Here is an 11,066-nt window from a genome sequence, read left to right on the forward strand (position 1 = left end):
TTCTTGAGTTCTTTTGGTTGTTGTATCTCTTGAAATTCTTGCTTGTTTACCAAGGACTATTTCAGGGGTTCAGCTACTGATTCACTGTTGCTTTCCTTTGTGCACATGTTGCTATGATCATCCTTCAGCTCTTTAGGTTCTGGTTCAGACTCAGATATAGGTTTGAAAACATGGAAGGTGAGATGTTAATCATGTATTCTCAGGATTAACTCTCCTTGTTCCACATCTATCAGTGCTCTAGCAGTGGCTAGAAATGGTCTCCCCAGGATAATGGGATGGAGGTAACTCTCCTCCATGTCCAGAACAACAAATTCAGTGGGGAGGAAGTAGTTTCCCACTTTCACCAATTCATTTTTGAATACTCCTTCAGCCTGCTTCTGAGTTTTATCAACCAATTGTATGATTACATCCGTGGACCTCAGCTCATTGATTTACAACTTCTTCATAAGAGATAGAGGCATCACATTTATGCTAGCTCCTAGATCACAAAATCCTCTATCAATTTTTATTTCTCCTATGGCACAGGGAATATGAAAGCTCCCTGGATCTTTTTTCTTCGGGAGTACGTCCTTCTTGATGAGGGCACTACATTCCTTGTTCATTGTCACTATTTGTCCCCCTTTTAAGGTTCCTTTCTTGGTCAGCAGCTCTTTCATGCACTTGATGTATATAGGCATTGATGACAAGTCATCTTAGCCTAGTTTCACTAGCCTTTTTCTTTTGTTTTCAATTGATTTATGCACTTTCTTGAGCCATAAGCAAGCCAATTGGGTAGATTTCCATGTTTCCTTTGATTTAATCAACCATGTATGAATTAATGCAATTTCATGAGATTCTATGCTATAATTGTCATATATTATGAAAGAATAACAAACTCATATTTTGAGCAAAGCTTTGATGTGTTTGGTTGATTGATGATAGGTGAAAAGAGTTTTGAAGAAGGTTGAAGAAGGAAGGAATGGCTAGGAGCAAGAGGGAACAAAAAGCTTGAGCAAAAGTTTGACCTCAAACTTTAGCTCAAACTTTTGGAAGAATTGAAAAACACTCTAGAGGAAAAAAGTTTGAGCTAAAGTTTGAGGTCAAACTTTTGCTCAAGCTTTTTTCCAAAAGTTTGACCCCAAACTTTGGCTCAAACGTTGGTAGCAGCAAGGGAGCTTTGCTGATGCGAAAAGTTTGAGTAAAAGTTTGACCTCAAACTTTTACTCAAACTTTTACTCAAGCTTTTATGTTTTTCAACCCGGTTCACAATGGATCTTTCTCCAACTCCAAGAGCAATCAACCAAGGCCTTTATCAACCCAATTCCATCAAGAACAAAGGCCCAATTCAAGGCTTGAAGACCATTTGAAGAAAGTGTATAAATAGCTTAGGATTTAAGTTTTTAGAGAGCTTCCTTTTAGAATTTTCATAACACTTACAGTAGAGAACTCACTTTACATTTTTTGAATTGTTGTTTTAGAATTCTAGAGAATTGGGAAGGAGAATTAATCTCTCTTCTTCCTTGTTCTTGCTCAGCACTCTTTACTTTCCTTGTTTTGGATCTTGGGTGGAGAATTGAAGAACTTCTGTTTCGATCTCACCTTGAGATCTTGTTTAATTTTCTGCTTAATTGAATTTCAATTTCTGTTCATTGCTTCTTCTTCTATTCTCTCTGAAATTTACATTTCCCTTGCAATTGTTCTTGCTGGATCTAGGAAGGCAGTGAGATCTAGACTTGGTTATCTAGTCTCTTGGGTCCTGAGATCTACAGCTTTAAATTTCATTTTCCTTATTTCATCGCTACACCAAGCTTTTTCTCAATTCCGTTTTAGATCCGGTTTAATTCAAGTCATATTCTACTTTCCTGTTTGTTGAATTTTTCTTTTTCTTGTTTAATTTCTGCAAACCCAACTCCCAGTTCCCTTTACAATTCAAGCCATTTACATTTCTTACACTTTAAGATTTTGCAATTTATATTTCTTGCGTTTTAAGTTTCTACCATTTAATTTCTTGTTCTTTAAGATTCAGCACATTTACCTTCTCTGCTCTTTAATTTACTACAATTGTCCCTCTCCCTTTTTAATTTCATGCAATTTAGCTTCTGTCGAATACAAACCACTCAAATCAATTCTTGATCCGCTTGACTAAATCAACCACTAAACTAAAATTGCTCAATCCTTCAATCCCTGTGGGATCGACCTCACTCCCGTGAGTTTTATTACTTGATACGACCCGGTGCACTTGACGGTTAGTTTTGTGTGTTTGGAATTCGTTTTTCGTTTTCCGAAAATATGCATCAGGCATCTGTTGGAGAGTTTTGATAAAGGGGATGTTGACACTGAGAGATGCAAACATATCTAGGAATCTTGAATATGACATTTCTTTCTCACCTCCCCTGAGTCTCTGAGGAAATGGTGCCGTTGGCACATAAGATTTCTGCATTTCCTTCCTTGTTGATTCTTTCCTTTGTACAGATCCAGTTCCTTGTTCCTTTTTCTCTATGTTGCTCTGGAAACTTCCTTGGCTGTGCTCTGTTGGCTTGCTGGTATCTTTTTCTATGATTTCTTCATTTGCCAGAGTAACTGCCTTACACTCTTCCCATCTCATCTTCTTCATTTCCCCTTTTGGATTTTTCTCAGTGTCACTTGGGAAACTATCAGTGGACTTCGGAATCTGCTGTGAAAGATGTCCTACCTGAGATTCGAGATTCTTAATAACCTCCCCTCGGCTTTTTATACTACCTCTCACTTCTTCCCTAAATTTTTCATGTCTTCAGACTCCTTGCAAAGATTTGCAATCATAGCTTCCATTTTCGCCATTCTGTCATCATCATGTGTTGATGGTTGGTTGAAATTGGGGTGTTGAAAGTGGTTATTGTGGCTTTGGTATGGTGGTTGTGAACAAGTGTTTTGTGTAGTCTAGTATGGTCTTTGGTTGGAGTTTTAGTGAGTGGAGTTGTTATATCGGTTCAGATTATGGGGTCTGTGGTCTTGACCTTGGTTTTGTTGGTTCCCCCACCCAAAGTTTGGGTGGTTCCTCCAACCAGAGTTATAAGTTTTAGAATATGGATCATGAGCCTGCCTAGATGTATTTCCAAGGTAATTAACTTCCTCCCAATTAACTCCTTCTTCTGTTTCCAACTCTCTTTGAGGCGATGATTGAGTGTGGATAGCTGCAGCCTGATTCTTCTCCATTTTCTTGGCCAATTCAGCTAGTTGCTTGGTGATCATCTTATTCTGGGCCAGGATTGCATCCATATGGTTTAATTCCAAGACTCCCCTGTTGTTACTTCTGTCTGAGGCATAAAATACTCATTGTCAGCCACTATCTCTATAACATCAATGGCTTCTTCGATGGTCTTCTTCTTATTAAAGGAACTTCCAGATGAGTGGTCTACAGCTTTCTTTGATTCACAATTCAGTCCTTCATAAAAGATATAAAGTTGCACCCACTCATTAAACATATTAGGGGGACATTTTCTTGTCAAATCTTTGAATCTCTCCTAGGCTTCATAAATAGTCTCACCATCCTGCTGTCTGAATATCTGCACTTCAGTTCTTAGCCTGTTGACTTTTTGTAGAGGGTAGAACCTTGTTAAGAATCTGTTCACTACATCCTCCCAGGTTGTCAAGCTTTCTTTGGGAAATGATTCTAGCCATTTTGATGCTTTGTCCCTTAAAGAAAATGGAAACAGTAGCAATCTATAGGTGTCAAGATGAACACCATTAGATTTAACCGTGTCACATATCCTTTAGAATTTAGTGAGATGCTCATTAGGGTCCTCTTAGGCACTTTCTCCAAAAGAACAGTTGTTCTGGACTAGAGTTATGAGCTGAGGCTTCAATTCGAAATTATTAGCATAGATAGTTGGCTTTTGAATGCTGCTACCACAGTTTCCTGGGTTTGGATTGATGTATGATCCCAGAACTCTCCTCTCTTGTCCAGTAGGGTTGGCTGCACCTCTTCTGGCATGATTGTTCAGCTTTCCTTCATGATGGTTTTCCAAATCATCCTCCATGGTTATATCTGATGAGCGGATAATTTATACACTTTTTGGCATTGTTTTTAGTATATTTTTAGCATGTTTTAGTTAGTTTTTATTATATTTTTATTAGTTTTTATTTAAAATTCACTTTTCTGAACTTTACTATGAGTTTGTGTGTTTTTTTGTGATTTCAGATATTTTCTGGCTGAAATTGAGGGACCTGAGCAAAAATCTGATTCAGAGGCTAAAAAGGACTGCAGATGCTGTTGGATTCTGACCTCCCTGCACTCGAAGTGGATTTTCTGGAGCTATAGAAGCCCAATTGGCGCGCTCTTAATTGCGTTGAAAAGTATACATCCAGGGCTTTCCAGCAATATATAATAGTCCATACTTTGCCCAAGATTTGATGGCCCAAACCGGCGTTCAAAGTCAGCATCAGAATTCCCAGCATTAAACGCCGGAACTGGCACCAAAGTGGGAGTTAAACGCCCAAACTGGCACAAAAGCTGGCGTTTAACTCCAGGAAAAGTCTCTACACGAAAATGCTTCAATGCTCATCCCAAGCACACACCATGTTGGCCCAGAAGTGGAAATTTACGTCATTTACTCATTTTTGTAAACCCTAAGCTACTAGTTCTCTATAAATAGGACCTTTTGCTATTGTATTAAAAAGAATCTTGGTAGCAATCTTAGGCTAATCTTTGAGTAGTTCTGTGCTACCTTAGATCATGTTTTGGGGCTGGCCTCATGGCCATGCCTAGACCTTGTTCTTATGTATTTTCAACGGTGGAGTTTCTACACACCATAGATTAAGGTGTGGAGCTCTGCTGTACCTCGAGTATCAATGCAATTACTATTGTTCTTCTATTCAATTCAGCTTGTTCTTGTTCTAAGATATCACTTGTTCTTCAACTTGATGAATGTGATGATCCGTGACACTCATCATCATTCTCACCTATGAACGTGTGCCTGACAACCACCTCCGTTCTACCTTCGATTGAGTATTTATCTCTTGGATTCCTTAATCAGAATCTTCGTGGTATAAGCTAGAATTGATGGCGGCATTCTTGAGAATCCGAAAGGTCTAAACCTTGTCTGTGGTATTCTGAGTAGGATTCAAGGATTGAATGACTGTGACGAGCTTCAAACTCGTGATTGTGGGGCGTTAGTAACAGACGCAAAAGAATCAATGGATTCTATTCTGACATGATCGAGAACCGATAGATGAATAGTCGTGCTGTGACAGAGTGCGTTGAACATTTTCACTGAGAGGACAGGATTGTAGCCACTGACAACGGTGATGCCCAACATACAGCTTGCCATGGAAAGGAGTAAGAAGGATTGGATGAAGACAGTAGGAAAGCAGAGAGACAGAAGGGACAAAGCATCTCCATACCCTTATCTGAAATTCTCACCAATGAATTACATAAGTATCTCTATCTTTATTTTATGTTTTATTTATCTTTTAATCATTCATCATCCATAACCATTTGAATCCGCCTGACTGAGATTTACAAGATGACCATAACTTGCTTCATACCAACAATCTCCGTGGGATCGACCCTTACTCACGTAAGGTTTATTACTTGGACGAAACAGTGCACTTGCTGGTTAGTTGTGCGAAGTTGTGATAAAGAGTTGAGATTACAATTGTGCGTACCATGTTGATGGTGCCATTGATGATCACAATTTCGCCATACCAAGTTTTTGGCGCCGTTGCCGGGGATTGTTCGAGTTTGGACAACTGACGGTTCATCTTGTTGCTTAGATTAGGTACTTTTTCTTTTTATTTTTCGAAAAAATTTTTTTCAAAAATACAAAAAGATTTTCTATTTTGTTCTTCAGAGTTTTTAAGAATGAATTCTAGAGTTTCATGATGATTTGTTGAAGTCTGGCTGGTTGTGAAACCATGTCTAATCTTTTGGACCGAGGTTTCAACTTATCATCACAAGAGCTTATTGATTTCTATCAATTTTGCTGTTGTTAGCAATGATCTGCTAAAGCTTGGCTGGCCATTGGCCATGTCTAGTGTTTTGGACCGGAGCTTTCATTGAAAGCTTGGCTGGCTAGTAAGCCATGTCTAATTCCTGGACCGGAGTCTTAGACTAGCATTCCAATGATTCCTGGAATTCTTATTAAAAATTTTGAATCCCTTCTATTTTCTTTTCCACTCAAGTTTCGAAAATCAGAAAAAAATTATAAAATCACAAAAATCAAAAATATTTTATGTTTCTTGTTTGAGTCTAGTATTAATTTTTAAGTTTGGTGTCAATTGCATGTTTCTATTTTTCTTGCATTTTTTTTGAAAATTACATGCATGTGTCTTCATTTATCTTCAAGTTGTTCTTGATGATTTCCTTGCTCTGATCTTTAAATTCTCTTGTTTAGTGTGTTTTGTTGTTTCTCATATGCATTCTCAATTTGTTAGTGTCTCCTATATGAAAATTTTTAAGTTTGGTGTCCTGCTTGCATTGTTTATTTGATCTTAGTTGCATTTTTATTGTTTCTCATCATTAAAAATCTAAAAATATTTTCAAAACTATGTCTTTTCAAGTCAATAATACAGAGAATTGAAGATTCAGAACAGTCAGCAGAGGAATCAAACAGAAAAAGCTGGGCGTTCAAAACGCCCAGTGAAGAAGGGAAACTGGCGTTTAAACGCCAGCCAGGGTACCTGGTTGGGCGTTTAACGCCCAAAAAGGTAGAGATTTGGGCGTTAAACACCAGAATGGGAACCATTCTGGGCGTTTAATGCCAGGATGACACAAGAGGGAAGATTTTGTTTTTAATGCACATTTTTTTTTAAGTTTTCAAAATTTTTCAAAATCAAATCATTTTCAAATGATATCTTTTCAATCATATATTTTCAAAATCAATTTCTTTCCATTTTCAAAAATACTTGCTAACAATTAATGATTTGATTCAAAAATTTCAAGTATGTTGCCTTTTTTGCTGAGAAAGGTTTAATGTTTGAATCATATCCTTTCTTGTTAGCCAAGTAATTAATTTTAAAAATCAAATCCTTTTAAAATTGTTTTTCAATCATATCTTTTTAAAACCATAACTTTTCAATCATATCTTCTTAATCACATCCTTTTCAAAATTTAATTTTCAATCATATCTTTTTGAATTATAAATTCAAAATCTTTTTCAAAAAAATCACTTTATTTCTTTCCCAACTTCAAATTTTGAAAATCATTCATCAAGTTTTCAAAATTTTCTTTTAATTATTTCAAAATCTTTTTAATTTATTTTCGAAAATTCTTCCCCTCTTCTCACATCCTTCTATTTAAGGACTAACACTCCTCCATTATCAATAATTCGAATTTTATCTCTCTTGATAAGTTTGAATTCTTCTACTTCCTCCTTCTATTCTTCTTTTCCTCTGACACCTCAAGGAATCTCTATACTGTGACATAGAGGATTCCATATTTTCTTGCTCTCTTCTCTTTCATATGAGCAGGAGCAAAGACATAGGCATTCTTGTTGAGGCTGATCCTGAACCTGAAAGGACCTTAAAGAGAAAGCTAAGAGAAGCTAAGGCACAACTCTCTGTAGAGGACCTAACAGAAATCTTCAAACTAGAAGAAGACATGACAGCCGAAAACAACAACAATGCTAACAATGCAAGGAAGGTGCTTGGTGACTTTACTGCACCTACTCCTGATTTCTATGGGAGAAGCATCTCAATCCCTGCCATTGGAGCAAACAACTTTGAGCTTATGCCTCAATTAGTTTCTCTAATGCAGCAGAATTGCAAGTTTCATGGACTTCCATTGGAAGATCCTCATCAGTTCTTAGCTGAATTCTTGCAAATCTGTGACACTGTCAAGACCAATGGGGTTGACCCTAAGGTCTACAGACTTATGCTTTTTCCTTTTGCTGTAAGAGACAGAGCTAGGACATGGTTGGATTCACAACCTAAAGAAAGCCTGAACTCTTGGGAAAAGCTAGTCAATGCCTTCTAGGCAAAGTTCTTTCCACCTCAAAAATTGAGCAAGCTTAGAGTGGAAGTCCAAACCTTTAGACAGAAGGATGGTGAGTCCCTCTATGAAGCTTGGGAGAGATACAAGCAATTGATTAGAAGGTGCCCTTTTGACATGCTTTCAGAATGGAGCAGCATAAGAATCTTCTATGATGGTCTGTCTGAACTATCCAAGATGTCATTAGATAGCTCTGCTGGAGGATCTCTTCATCTGAAGAAGACGCCTGCAGAAGCTCAAGAACTCATTGAAATGGTTGCAAATAACCAATTCATGTACACCTCTAAAAGGAACCCTGTGAATAATGGGACAAGTCAGAAGAAAGGAGTTCTTGAGATTGACACTCTGAATGCCATATTGGCTCAGAACAAAATATTGACTCAGCAAGTCAATATGATTTCTCAAAGCCTGTCTGGAATGCAAGCTGCACCAGGCAGTACTAAGGATGCTTCATCTGAAGAAGAAGCTTATGATCCTGAGAACCCATCTATGGAAGAGGTGAATTACATGGGAGAACCCTATGGAAACACCTACAATCCTTCATGGAGAAATCATCCAAATCTCTCATGGAAGGATCAACAGAGACCTCAACAAGGTTTCAACAACAATAATGGTGGAAGAAATAGGTTTAGCAATGGCAAGCCTTTTCCATCATCTTCTCAGCAACAGACAGAGAATTCTAGGCAGAGCCACTCTGACTTAGCAACCATGGTCTCTGATCTAATTAAAACCACTCAAAGTTTCATGACTGAAAGAAGGTCCTCCATTAGAAATTTGGAGGCACAAGTGGGTCAGCTGAGCAAGAAAGTTACTAAACTCCCTCCTAGTACTCTTCCAAGCAATACAGAAGAGAACCCAAAAGGAGAGTGCAAGGCCATAAACACAATCAACATGGCCGAATTTGGAGAGGAGGAAGAGGCAGTGATCGCCACTGAGGAAGACCTCAATGGACGTCCACTGGCCTCCAATGAGTTCCTTAATGAGGAACCATGGGAATTTGAGGCTCATAATGAGACAATAGAGATTCCATTGGATTTACTTCTGCCATTCATGAGCTCTGATAAGTATTCTTCCTCTGAAGAGGATGAAGATGTTACTAAAGGGCAAGTTGGTAAGTACCTTGGAGCAATCATGAAGCTAAATGACAAGTTATTTGGTAATGAGACTTGGGAGAATGAACCTCCATTGCTCATTAAAGAACTGGATGACTTGACTAGGCAGAGATTACCTCAAAAGAGACAGGACCTGGAAAGTTCTCAATCCTTTGTACCATAGGCACCATGATCTTTGAGAAGGCTCTGTGTGACCTAGGGTCAAGCATAAACCTTATGCCTCTCTCTGTAATGGAGAAGCTAGGGATCATTGAGGTACAAGCTGCAAGAATCTCATTAGAGATGGCAGACAATTCAAAGAAACAGGCTTATGGACTTGTAGAGGATGTCTTGGTAAAGGTTAGAGACCACCACATCCCTGCTGATTTCATAGTCCTAGAGACTGGGAAGTGCATGGATGAATCCATCATCCGTGGCAGACCCTTCCTAGCCACAGCAAAGGCTGTGATTGATGTTGACAGAGGAGAATTGATCATTCAAGTGAATAAAGAATCCCTTGTGTTTAAGGCTCAAGGATATCCCTCTGTAACCATGGAGAGGAAGCATGAAGAGCTTCTCTCAAAACAGAGTCAAACAGAGCCCCTACAGTCAAACTCTAAGTTTGGTGTTGGGAAGCCACAACCAAACTCTAAGTTTGGTGTTGAACCCCCACATTCAAACTCTATGTTTGGTGTTGGGAGGTTCCAACATTGCTCTGAACATCTGTGAGGCTCCATGAGAGCCCACTGTCAAGCTACTGACATTAAAGAAGCGCTTGTTGGGAGGCAACCCAATGTTATATTTATCTATTTTCCATTGTTATTTTATGTTTTCTGTAGGTTGATGATCATGTGAAGTCACAAAAACAGTTGAAAAAGTAAAAACAGAATGAAAAACAGAAAAAAAACAGCACACCCTGGAGGAAAAGCTTGCTGGCGTTTAAACGCCAGTAAAGGCAGCAAATGGGCGTTTAACGCCCAGTTTGGCACCATTCTGGGTGTTTAATGCCAGAAAAGGGCACCAGACTGGCGTTTAACACCAGGAATGGGCAAGGAGCTGGCGTTAAACGCCAGAAAAGGGCAGCAGCCCGGCGTTTAACGCCAGAATTGGTAGCAAGGGTGTTTTTGCACGCCACTCGGTGCAGGGATGAGCTATCCTTGACACCTCAAGATCTGTGGACCCCACAGGATCCCCACCTACCCCACCTCTCTCTCTCTTCTTCACCCATTCACCAATCACCTCAATATCTCTTCCCCAAAAACCCCTCACCTATCAAATCCCACCATTCTCTTCACCACTCACATCCATCCTTCATAAAACCCCACCTACCTCACCATCTAAATTCAAACCACTTTCCCTCCCAAACCCACCCATACTAGCCGAACCCTACACCCCTCTCAACTCCTATATAAACCCATCTTCACTCCTTCATTTTCACACAACCTCAACACCATTTCTCCCCCTTGGCCGAACCACAAAGCCTCCTCCATCTCCTCCATTTTTCTTCTTCTTCTACTTTTTTCTTTCTTCTTTTGCTCGAGGACGAGCAAACCTTCTAAGTTTGTTGTGGTAAAAGCATTGCTTTTTGTTTTTCCATAACCATTTATGGCACCTAAGGCCGGAGAAACCTCTAGAAAGAGGAAAGGGAAGGCAAAAGCTTCCACCTCCGAGTCATGGGAGATGGAGAGATTTCTCTCAAGGGTACATCAAGACCACTTCTATGAAGTTGTGGCCATAAGGAAGGTGATCCCCGAGGTCCCTTTTAAACTCAAAAAGAGTGAATATCCGGAAATTCGACATGAGATCCGAAGAAGAGGTTGGGAAGTTCTTACCAACCCCATTCAACAAGTCGGGATCTTAATGGTTCAAGAGTTCTATGCTAATGCATGGATCACCAAGAACCATGATCAAAGTGTGAACCCGGACCCTAAGAATTGGCTTACAATGGTCCGAGGGAAATACTTAGATTTCAGTCCGGAAAATGTAAGGTTGCCATTCAACTTGCCTATGATGCAAGGAGATGCACACCC

At 39.2% G+C, this 11,066-nt stretch overlaps 2 non-coding genes across 2 annotated transcripts; one reads left to right on the plus strand and one right to left on the minus strand.

The window, feature by feature from the left end:
* The first annotated feature begins 3,434 nt into the window (after positions 1–3,434).
* LOC148567931 (small nucleolar RNA R71) lies at positions 3,435–3,542 on the plus strand. Its single transcript, XR_015882175.1, has one exon. It is a non-coding gene; the product is annotated as a small nucleolar RNA R71 (small nucleolar RNA).
* A 4,418-nt stretch (positions 3,543–7,960) lies between these two features.
* Positions 7,961–8,068, minus strand: LOC148567932 (small nucleolar RNA R71). Its single transcript, XR_015882905.1, has one exon. It is a non-coding gene; the product is annotated as a small nucleolar RNA R71 (small nucleolar RNA).
* Positions 8,069–11,066: the final 2,998 nt, after the last annotated feature.

Source organism: Arachis ipaensis, chromosome B4 (genome assembly GCF_059453495.1).
Source record: "Arachis ipaensis isolate K30076 ecotype BB chromosome B4, ASM5945349v1, whole genome shotgun sequence".
Lineage (NCBI taxonomy): Eukaryota > Viridiplantae > Streptophyta > Magnoliopsida > Fabales > Fabaceae > Arachis > Arachis ipaensis.